The sequence below is a fragment of the Manis pentadactyla genome, chromosome 8 (genome assembly GCF_030020395.1).
Source record: "Manis pentadactyla isolate mManPen7 chromosome 8, mManPen7.hap1, whole genome shotgun sequence".
Classification (NCBI taxonomy): domain Eukaryota; kingdom Metazoa; phylum Chordata; class Mammalia; order Pholidota; family Manidae; genus Manis; species Manis pentadactyla.
Window position 1 is genome coordinate 27,247,613 of NC_080026.1, and position 12,540 is coordinate 27,260,152.

Sequence of the window (12,540 nt, forward strand, 5' to 3'; positions counted from 1 at the left end):
TTTTTAAATGTTGGAAGACAGGTACAAATTGATGTATGGTGAAGGGGAGGGAACACTGTGGCAAAGTCTTTTGGTTGCTCAAAATTCTGTCCTCTCTTCCCAGGACACACATCTAGACTGCATTTCTCAGCCTGTTTTGAAGTTAAGAGTGACAATGGGACTAGTTCAGACCAATAGAATGTGAGCAGGAACACTGAGGACAACTCCCCACCCAACCAGTGAAGGCTTCCTCTCCATGTTCCATTTCTAGTGTACTGGCTAGGAGTAAACATTGAATGCTCTAGGGGAGGATGCAGATGCAAGACAGAAGGCCCTGAATCACCATGTGGAGAAAAGCCAAACATAGGCCAGGAAAACTCACTTTTTTTAATTAGTAAACTTTTTATTTTGGAATAATTTTATAGTCAGAGAAAAGTTGCAGTGAATATAGAATTCCTGTTGTAAACTTCCTTGTAACTGCTCTATTGTGAAAAATAAACTTCCATCTCTTGGAGCAATCATATATGTTAGAGAATTTTACTGCTGTTAGCATTACCCTAAATAAGATAACCATAGTTGATCTCAATCAATGTTGAAATGAAAGAGCTTTTGCATAGGAAAGTGAGAGCAGAATAAAGAGAGTGTTTCTAGAAACTAAAACCTCACACCTCTTATTCATTGATATTTCAGTGTCTCAACAGAGTAGATACACACACACACACACACACACACACACATTTAGGATTTAAACCTTTTAAGGAACCAGGAATTTGCTTTATACTGCTACACATTTAGAACTAACTATTCTTAACTATTACTCATTATACTAAGATTTATAATCTTCACTGAAAATTTAATAATGTCTTACATTCAATTTTTAAGGGTAGGGGATTTTTGCGGTGGAGGCAGTTTTCTTGTTCCATTTCCCTGAAACCTTGTTAGATTTCAAGTCTAGGAGTAAAAACCATTCTCCTAGCATGCTGAGTACCTCAAGCTTTAAATGTTAGAGGAAGTAGTAGCAGGTAAATGTCTCCACAATGCTGGCGAACAGTCACCGGGGCATTCACCTGTGTCAGACTTAACATTGCTTCAGTGGCCAAGTCCAGGCCATCTTTTGTCCTACCACTAGTAGATTTTGATGGGTGTGGTGGCCTGCCATTCTCTAGAGCCCCACTCTAGTCACTTATAGAAAGCTTTCCTATAAGGCAACAGTTCAGAATGGTTGTGTACATGTTGCCAAAGGCACAAGAGATTATTTTAGCTGATGTGTAAATTTTAATTATTATTTACATAATCTTAAGGTTTATTGGAATAATTAATCATATCAACTCCATTTACTAGTGATCTAAATACATATTCAATTAAAATAAAAATTAAGTATAAATAATTAAATAAGTAATATTTAATATGAAATATGGAAAACCACATAAAATACTTAGCGAATGACTGAAGTTTGAGAGACAAATTTTAATGAAAAGAAATTAGCACAGAAAAGACCAGTTACTGAGTACATGCTTTTTGCCCTTAAAAAGAACCACTGGGTCCATGGTATAAACAAGAATTCAAATTGAAGATATTAACATATTTAATTCTCACCAGCTTTTCATAAAAGTGGAAACACAGGTACAGACAGTTTAAATAAGTTGAAAATCTATAGCTAGTAAAATGCATGGGTGATGTTTTAACTTGGATCTAAGTCCTCAACTATTGCATTTTATTGCTTCTTCAACAATATAAATATATACATATAAAGGTGGTCACTAAATTCTTGGGGAACTACAAATGAGAAGCCCCGTGCACATAAGAGGATTTTTCTAAGGTAGAAACTTGAATAGAGTCCAACATGAATTTTTACATGTTTACATAGGAAGACAGAAATCAGGTTTCAAATCTGTTATGAATCATCTTAGTATTCCTTTAGGGAAAGTAATATTGCTGATCATGCCTAAATCAATAAGCTAGCCAATCTATCATGTTCAACCAAGTTATGAAGACGAGAGGGGAAAAAACTTTTATCACCTGTCTTTTGCTGTAATGTTCTTTTCAGTTAAGCATTAGGCACAGAAATATGTTATCATTGCAAATCAGATTACACTGAGACTTATCATTTAGGAAATTCTTGATCCAAAATTATTCAGTTGTCTTACATAGATATCAAGAAAAGTTAGGATATTTCAGAACTATGTTTATGTGATATACTTAATTCAAATAATAATTATAAAGGAAACTGGAAGTCAATCAAAATCTTACGAGGTAAGTTTGAAGGGAAAAAAAGGCTCTCCTAAGCCACAGTATAAACATAACACAAAATCTTATAGTACTTCTCTTTTATAATTACTTAACAATAGCTTATTAGTAGTATCTGAACATATTGCCAATTATTATGGGATACTTTTTTTGAGAAACATTACTACTTAAGACATGAACTATTACTACTTTCATGAACTATTTATTTTAGCCAGTAAACACTTCACACTTAGTACACTTACATGCCAGTGCCAGTAATTTCTAATAGTAGACAGTAAACTTGTTTGTTGATATTATAAAACATCTCTAACGTTAATATTGGAAAGTACTTCACTTTAGAGAATCCTAATTTATTTCCAAGAATTTCAAAAATTTTAAATGTATCTGATATCAAAATCCTATGTTTTCTTCTGCAAATTGTTTCTGGATAAGTTTCTGAATACTGGCAATGGGGGACTCCATTATTTGATCTTGGGACTTCTCACTTTTGCAGGAATCAATAATTAATCACTGAATTTTGTTAACTTGGATAGCAGTAATAATATTAGCAGTAGCTTGATGCAACTTTATTTTAACGAGATTTTCTCTGTAAATTACAGAATATTTCTCCTGAGGAAACCTTAAAATACGGTTTTTATGTATGTCTGCTTTCTTTTTCGTTTCCAAATGTTCTGTAATAGTATACAGAACCTCCCTTGAACATAAGTGGACATGTATGCATATCTACCACATATTTAAGTGTTCACAGCCTGATTTTTGTTGCTAATTTTTATATTCTTAAATCACACAATACTGGTTTTAGTATCACTTTACAATTCCCATTTGAGAATTTTATGAATTACTACTTCTCAATTTATTTCCGGTATTTTAGGAAAAAGAGACTTAAACAATTTAAGGTTCCTCTGGCCTATTTACTTAGAATGTCACTTAGTAATTTCTTTGGAGGTGACATGGTTATGTCTTCACTGTTTTCTATCACAATATTCTTAATCTTAAGCAATTGAACTTTCACAATGAATACTTGAGTTGATGGGCCCCATCCTTTGAGGAGAAAAAAAAAGTCAGACTCTTCTTTTCAAGGATGCCATCTTCATATTGATCATTGTACTCAGTAAATAGGAATGATTTGTAGCCACCATTGAAATCACTGGAAATACGAATGCCTTCTGACTTGGATTTTTTTAAAGCCAATATCAGATGAATGTATCACTGAAATGCTTTTACGTCAAATCTATGAGTCTTTCCTTCTTTATCTCCACCCACCACTCTCTCCAGTCCTCTGCCCCTCCCCAGGTGCTTTAACTTTCTAATTGTGCAAAGCAGAGTGGTAAAATGAACTATTCAAGATGTATAATGCATATTTAATTTAAATTCCTTTTTCTTCTTATTAAAATATGCGTAATTAAGTTTATCAGGTATCTTTTCCTCCCAAAACAGGAATTGAAAAGTCACTTTTCCAAAGTGCCTTCATTTCTTTTTCTTCCATTCCTTTTCATTTTTATCTATTTAAAAAATATGAAACTTATGGGTGGAACTAGTACTTGATATATGACAAACTGTAAAAATAACAGAATTTGGGCATATTATTTTCCTTGTGTAGGAGGGTCTACTATGAAAGTTATACATAAACATGAAACATTCCACATAGCTCTGATTTTAAATAGATTACCATTTTTGATGAACGTTTATATCTTGTGGCTTAGAACTGAAATAAGATCGTTTGGATAAAAGCATTAGTTTGTTCCAACATTTTTCACAGACACTGTACATTTTCTGAGGCATACCTCCCATTAGCAACCTCCCTGGATACTTGGATAAAAAACAGAAACAAATCTGTGGTTAAGTTTAGATTTTATCTTCACAGTTTCTTAAAAGTTTTTTTTCTTTTTTGGTGTATCCCAATTCTCATGTTCAAGTATTCATTTGTTCTGCCAAATTCTTTTTCTTAAAGCTATTACAATCAGAAATTAGGGCAAATCAGTGAAGATTTTTTTTTGAGGGGGGGGGAATGTGGCAACATAGCCAATATTCCTTGTACTCAAAAGTTTAGTTGTTCAGCAATAATAAGCATCAATCTAGGTTTTTAAATCATGTGTATGTGGTAACTACTTTTGAGAGAAAAGACAAGGGAAAAGGTGTTACCTTATCATGGATTTGATCTTCTACTTTTATCTGTGGTACCTGTGAAGTTCATCCCTGTCTCATTAACTATTCTACCACTATGAAATATATCTTTCATAGTCTTAACAGGAGGCAATGACATAAATCTTAGAAAAACCAAATTCTTCTTTTTTGTTCCTTATTATCATACCACCAGCATATTGTTTACTATTTACGTTCTCCTCCCTTGTCTGCCCACAGTGTCACTGTATTCGAGGACCACAGTGGGCATCCATAAGCAACCGCCTTGTGTCTGTCTTTTCTGTAAGCCTACTTGGGTTGTACCTTGTCAGTCAGAAATCTGACACCCTCTATTATCTCTTTTATCCCTGGCAGAAAAGGAAATGGAAAGACTCAAAAACCTTCTGAAGGACATATTCAAGTGTATCAGCATTTTTCTTAGTTTGTTGAATATTCTTTGGTCAGCATCTGGGTCACTTGCAGCACTCACCAGCCTTTCAATCCTGGGGTAAGTCTAGTTGAGTTAAATTCATCTTCAACCACATTTTTAATTTATCTCCCAGATAGCCAAAGGGAAGCACTTGCCAAAATGATTTAACTCTTTCATGTTTTTCTCTTGCTTTATTTAGTCTCAAACATGTGTGTTCCTCCAAGAAGAAAGTCAAACTGCCTCACACCTTCCTGTTTAAATAAAAACTAATTACATACAGCACACACCTCCTTGTTTATTGCTAAATACTATTTCCTTTAGTTCTCTAATTTCCTTTTACATGTTTTCAGTAGAAGGTTTCTCTCCAAGAAATTTTTCAGACTGAGAGATGTCATTTGTGTGGAACTTGGACACACCACAATTTAATCTCCAAATATGCTCTTAAGACAAAACTACCAGAACCAGGAAACAGAGATTCCTGTATAATACAATTTTCTACATTTTTTTCATGTAATATGCATTTATCTATTATCTTAATTTTTCATTTACTTTTTTCTTTGTAGGTTCATCTATATTTAGCTATGAATTTCCAAATGGACATAATAAAAAACTGGGCTAAATAAAAATATAAATACTTTATTCTACTCATAATACTATTAATGGTATTAGATCAAAGGCATTATATATTTGTTAGATTTGTTATATCATATAATTTGTTAGAGCAATAGTTAAAGTTACTACCATTAGCAGACAGAATAGTTTATTCATCTTTTTATTCCACATGATAGAGATTTTTACTCTGTTGGCATAAACAGAAGCAAAGAGTTTAGAGAGCAGATTAAAAATATAGAGATTTATGTCTAGAACACTTGGGCCAAACAAACATTTTCTCCCCAACTGCAAGTCACATGCTATCTTTTAAATAAAAATATCCAAGACAACAGAAAGCAATACCAAAAAGACGACCTCACAAACACCCAAATACAGAGCAAACTAGAAAACAAACAAATAATTAGGAGGCTCTAAAATATAAAAAAATGGTCTACTATTTTTAGCCAAATGAAACATGTCATTGTCAAATCACCATTTTGTTATGTTGCGCAGGAACGACTTATATCTGTTTCATAATGTTAAGCTGTGTGGAAATTGTCAACAAACTAGAATCAGGTTTTATTTTCAGTCTCAGATATGAAGTCATTTTCTTTGCCCTGAAGGGCTAAAATTTAAATATCAAGTTTACTTCTTACTTTTTCAGGTACAAGTCACTGAAGAAGAAATTCACTCTTCTGGAAAGCTGTAACCCATGACACATCAAGTTTGATCCATGCTATGTAAAGTTTGACAAAAATATTTACCCACATTTGGATATCTATAGTCTACTGACACCTTTCCTTATACATGGTTATTTCAAATGCAAAGGTGGAAATGAAAATGCTCTGTCTGTGTGGAAAGGCACTTCTAAAAGCACTGTGGGAAGCAAAGCTTTTAATAACTATAACATTCTTTTAGGAATGAACAGACTTATGGTCAAATATTTAAAATACGCACATGAATACCCTGAGCAGCTTTGGTCAATATCTAATAATTTTATCTTTCCAGTTTCCTTTCTTCATTTATTCTTTGAGTTTTCAGAGACCCCAAACTCACCTTCTGCTGCCGAAAAAGCAGATTTAGTTCTGAAGGTTAATCCAACTCAGCAGGATTGAAGGATGGCACTTTTCCTTGGTCGTAAGTATGTTGGCTCAGGCCAGACAGCTGTTAGGCCTTCTCCTCTGGGAATCGTGCCCTCACCACCCACCACTGATGCACATACATGGTCTACTGGCTGCCTACTTCCGTGCCCATCTGCTCAAATGGCATGGTGCCCACTCACAAGTTGGCTGGATCCTTGCCCTTAGTGTGTAGGTGCCAGGCAATGATCAGTTTAGATGGGCAGCCTGCATAACACTACAAGTGACAATTTTTTTTCTCTCTCTCTACAGTATCTGTCCTCTGTGCCTTCTCTGAAAGGGAAACTTGTGTTTCCACACCTTTGATTATACCTGTGGACACATGTGGCCTTGTATAGGTGGATGTGCAAATGGACCCAACCTGCTCCCAACAGCAAGATGAAAGGCAAGAATGTGCCCGGCCCACAGTGACAAGTTCTAACGCAGAAATGCATTGGATTGTAAAAATCCTGACCACCTGGAGTCTGTCAGAAGAAATTTAGCATGGGTGTAAGTACAGCAGGCCTCTCACAGATAGCAACGGCACCAGGAAATAGCTTAAGTCACAGCACTTTTTGTCTGTCGCAGTTCCAGCACAAATCACTTGCCTTGCATTGAAAAGGCAAACACGACAGCAAACTAAATAAATCAGGCAAAAAGAACAAGCTTAATGGGAACACAATTTATATGCTCATTGGGGACAAGGGACAGGCTATGATATTCAGACCACAGAAATAACCCTTGCTGGAGGTCCTAATGGAAAGAAAAATAAACAGAAATAGCAGTTCTCCAATCTACAGCAAAGCCATGGAGAGTACGAGATTGGCATAGGAGGTTGTGACTTTAATGATCCAAAGCATATGAGAGCTTGTTAGCAGACAGCAGACAGACATAAGGAAGAACTACAGTAATGGCTGCATGTGCGGCCTGGCCCATGGCACCCAGACCAATCAGGCAGCCCCGGAAAGCAGTTGCTGGAAGGCATGTGAGAGTCGTGCTTACCCTGTGTGTTTATTTAAGGGTGATTGAGTTCAGGGTGCTGTCAGTCTGCCTTGGAGAATGGCTATCCAATGTATAGGCATGATCTTTCTCCCTGAATTTGCTGTTGAGTAGGTTAGTTATGTGTGAGTACTTGCTCTGTCCTAGTCTTTATTCAGTGCCAAAATCCTCCAGTTCAAGTTCCAAAGGAACAGGGCCTAAAAACTTTTGGCTCCAGAATCAAATTAGGCTTCTCTGCTCCCCTAGCCAGAAATGCATAAATACCCAGTGGCCAAAACCAAAGCATCTGACATTGTGGAATGAATAGAGCTGTCATATACCACTAAAGTGTGGAAATATCCACTGTTTGAAGTCAAGACTAGTTCAACATCTTCAGTAATCAGAACAGACTTCTTTGGACACCTTCATGGGTTAGTCTGGCTTTTCAGTGGGAATGTTTCTGGCAAGTTACTGATTCCAGATATCAGAAATGCAAGAACATATGGTTTCTAAGAGAAAATCTGCCATTTTTTTTCTATCAAAAAAAAGAAATAAACCTCTCAAAGGCAGCACATTTTCATAAAAGATACATATTCCATCTTGTTTTCCTGACTGACCTTCAAGTTAGCACCATTTGCTTACTTGTATTCTTAAAAAAGAATGAGTCCAAGAAGAGATATATTAGTATAGTTTGAAACAATATTTATGGGAAACTGAATCTAAAATTATCTGGTGAGTTTCTGATGAAAAAGACAAAGAATGGGTATAATTATCCAAAATTCCTCAATCTGATTATTATACTATAACAGAGTTCCCAGAGCAAATCATTTCCTCCATGGATGTAATGGTAAGAATTACATATTACCAATTTACTGAACATGAACAGAAGCAGATAGCCCATCCAGGGACTCTTGAGGGTAAGGGCCATTGAACTTAGAATAGTATGGGACACATATTATGAGTCACTTCAAATTTTATATTGCTTCTCTTTATACATATGACTTGTTATTTCACTGAGTTCACCAAGACCTTAGAATAGTCTATTAAGTCTTGCCCTACAATATCTTGTTAGAAACATATCCATCATTCCTTTCAAAATATGGACCAAGTCAGTAGTTTTTTCTAGATAAACTTCCATAATTTCTCATAAGAGATTTGGCATCTAACCATAATGAAATAAGGTTGAATTTTCAAAATGATCCCCCATTACTCTACAAATGAAATTACTGATACTAGTCAAATAATATTTCCCTGATCTATGTAAGACATATGAAGCTTCTTTTTCTAGAGGAAAAAACTGAGAAGATAGATTTAGATAGAGATACAGATATTATATATTATATATAATATATATTATATATTATATATAATATATATATAATATATATTTCTGCTTTTAAATAGCATAACACAATTATGTAGATTATTATTTTGAACAGCTCTATGTTCTGTTATAACTTCCTTTCTGGGAAAATTACTTCATCTCTTGGTGCCTCTGATTCCTCAGCTATAAAATATGGCATAGTATAGTATTTATTCCTCATAGGATTGCATTCAAAATAAGGATATTAATGCATGTACAGCCTCAACCATATGGTAAGTCTTCACTATCATAATCTCCACTCTATCAGTTTTATCATTCCTCTTCCAGCAGTCCTTCTAGTAAATGGGTAGTAAATATATTCTAGTAAATGCGTAATTAACAATAAGCCAATGTACTTATAAACTCTTCAATGCTTCTAGAAACTCTTTTAAAATGGTTTGTTTCTATATTTTAAGAAATTTCAACCATTTCCTTCTAGGACACTTTGAGAGCATTTTATTAGAAAACCTTTAAGCACTCCAGGAGATGGAATTATATTGGGCATGCATACCAGGAGGTGGGAATCTATGACCACTTTAAAATTCTGTCACAGTCCTACCTGTGGCCCTCAATGAATCATGTCCCTCCCATAAGCAAATACATCATCCCCTCCCATGATTCCAAATAATCTCATCTTATTATATCACCAACTCAAAGTCCTAGAAGAAGCAGGATTCAAACCAGTGGTTTGGTTCCTTAGCCAGTGATATTTAACAAGTACACTAACAAGTGCACCATTCTCACAATGAAATAGTTATGATTACTGCCCTCATTGCACAGATGATAAATCCAAGGCAAGTGGAAAAGACTGAAGATTTAGTAAGGGTTAAAGGCTGCTGGCTAACCCAGATTCATCTGACTCAAACCCTATCCATTCTTACTCCGAAGTTTTTAAATGCTGAATCTACTGCTTCTCAAAGTGGATACTGAACAATTTTTGTTGCCTGATTATTACATTGCACTGTTTGCAGATCAAAATATGCAATAATCTTTACCACACTTCGACTCAATTATTTTACACCTAAGTGCCTACTTTTTCTTTTCATCATGTTTCAGATAAGGAATTTTTATAACCATCTTGAATATTATCAAATGTGAGCAAATGTGGGTGATATATTTCAAAATATTCTTGGAAGACAAAAGGTGTATGCAAACATTATAATTACTCTGTAATATAAAAAAAGCTACTGCATCAGTAGAAGATGGAAATTTTAATGACAAAGAAGTTAATAAGTCCTCCTTTCCTCACAGAACCCAAGCCATCTCTTGGAAGCATCAGGTACCATGAAAGACAAAGCCAACACAGCCTATAATGACCATCATTCAGAAAAACTGGCCTCCCAGGCTGACTCATTCATCACACATGGCAGCTTACTCCTCTCACACCTGCATGAAACAGACACTGAACCAGGCAGCTTCTGGAGTCTTGATATGGGTCACCTGGCCTTGCAGAGGAAAGAGGAGTGTGGGGCTGTAAAGTGGGGAATTAATGTCTGCCTGCTGAACAATGGGGCCCTTACCCCCATTCTTAACCATTCTCCCAGAAATGTCAGGGGCAAAAATGTTAATCTCTTTACCTAAAAGACTTGAGGAATCTTCTCTAGAAAACTGAATGGCTACAAAGTCCTTCACATGCTGAACCTTGAATGACCTCAATGAAAAGCTAGCATGTTCTACGTGTTCTACTGAGAAGCTTGTTAGTCAACAAGCCCAGTGCCCCAACTCCAAACACACAGAGCATCTTAGTGGCCCTTTTGAAAATATGAATATGGAGGCATATTCATATTTTCAAAAGGGCCACTAAGATGCCCTTTTGAAAATATGAATATGGAGGCATGGTTTTTAAGAAATTAATTACTGTATGAAATATATTAATACATAACATATATCATACTTATAATTATAGTTTATAATTATATAATACTTATGTATTATATTGTACATGCTTTATATGACCACATTTTATATATATAATAAATTATATTATGTTATATATTTATTTATTGAACACCAAGTATGTACAATGCACTGTTCTAAGTACTGAATAAAATGACCTCTGTTTTAATGAAGTTAAAATCTTGGGGAAAAGCCCCAAAATGGACAAGCAATATAAAAACAAGCAAACATAAGAAGGAAACCAAAATAAGCATAAATAATAACAAAAATATGAAAAAACACTACTTATTTTTCATTAATAATTCAATAATATCAATTTTTTAAATTCTCTTGGAAACAATACTGTGATAACAAAATATATAGGGTTTATAAAAATAAGAACAGCAATAATAAAGAGAGGCATTTGGAAATAAATATATTAAATCAACAAGTTTTATAGGCTAAGAATAATAAATACATCAGGAAATAGAAAAAATATTAAAAAGTTTATCATAAAAAGAAGACATAAGAAAATAATCTAGGAAATTCAATATCAGCCTTATAAGAAAACCCAGAAAGAAAAAAAATGCAATGTGTGGGAAAAAATTTTAAAATAAAGTACAAGAAAATATCCCAGAATTCTATAACATGAGTTTCTTATTGAAAAAGTCTACCAATTATCCAGTTAATAAATTAATAAGTAGGTCAATTGTAGAACACTGGAAGTAGAAAGTGAAAGAGAGAGAGAAATCACATACAAAAGGATGGGAAGCAGAGTGGTGTTAAAGTTTTCTAAAACTGACTGGAATCTAGATGAATGCTTTCCAAATTTAAGGAGAAAATATTGTCAAGTTAGAACTATTTATCTTATTAGACTATCAATCAAAAGACACAATTGAATAAGGACATCTCCAGGTATAGAAAAACTTAAAGGATGTTTCGACTACATTCTTGTTGGGAAACTACTGAGCCAAATACTTTAGCAAAATGAAAGAGCTGAGCAAGAAAAGAAGGTTCTGGAAATAAGGACTCAAGACAAAGGAACATGGCAAATCCATAGATGTGTGTCAGGCCAATAGCATATTCAGTCCAACTTTAAGTAAGAAGATGCAGAGCAATGGAAATAAAACTTAAAAAGAAAAAAGAAAAAAAGAAACAATATATTATTTAGTGTTTCATTGTTTGAGAAAAAGATTGATAGGAGTTTGACAGATTTGCTGGCATCTTTGGAGAAATTAGTACAGGTATGACAAAATATAAGTAAATTAAGGCAATCATTAACTTCATGAATGGAAGTTGAATTCCAAAGGAAAAATTGTATAATAATTCTTGGCTCAACTGGAAATATTTAGAATATCACAATATTATCAATTACTGATTGAAACAAAAATTGTATTACAACTATAATGGAAAAACTGAGGGATGGGGAGACAGGGTGGAGGGTAAGAGAATTAATATTAAACTATCATAACAGACAGTCAATGCATAATGCCTAAAGTAGATAAATAAGGAAAAATCAGTATATGCATATGTCTTGCCTGAGGGTTTCAGCCCCAGACAATTTCAGAATGGATTCAGTGAGAACAAGAAATGACAATGGAACATTCTTGGGGAAAAAGGGCTTATTGCCTGGCTTTGTTCTCCCAGCGATAGGTTGAGCACTGGAATCACGTCTGCATCCAGCAGTCTGCAGGTCTGTAATCCAGCTCCACCTCCATCTCTGCCTCCACCCGGAACACTGCGTGGAGCTCTTTATATAGTGACTCAGTCAATAATAGTTTATTGATGATGGGTGTGGAAGAATTAGCCTAGCAGTAGGCCAGTTACATCAAGCAGGT

General features: G+C 34.6%; 1 protein-coding gene across 4 annotated transcripts in view; it reads right to left on the reverse strand.

Annotated features, from left to right (window-relative positions):
* Window positions 1-12,540, reverse strand: part of ARHGAP15 (Rho GTPase activating protein 15) — a 602,975-nt gene that overhangs the window by 527,992 nt on the left and 62,443 nt on the right. Inside the window, exon 1 of one of the 4 annotated variants that reach the window (XM_057505630.1) lies at window positions 6,425-6,551. The exons of the other annotated variants lie outside the window; for them this stretch is intronic. The gene's annotated coding sequence lies outside the window, so the exon portion shown is untranslated. Of the gene's footprint in view, window positions 1-6,424; window positions 6,552-12,540 lie in introns of those variants that run through there. 4 annotated transcript variants of the gene reach the window in all.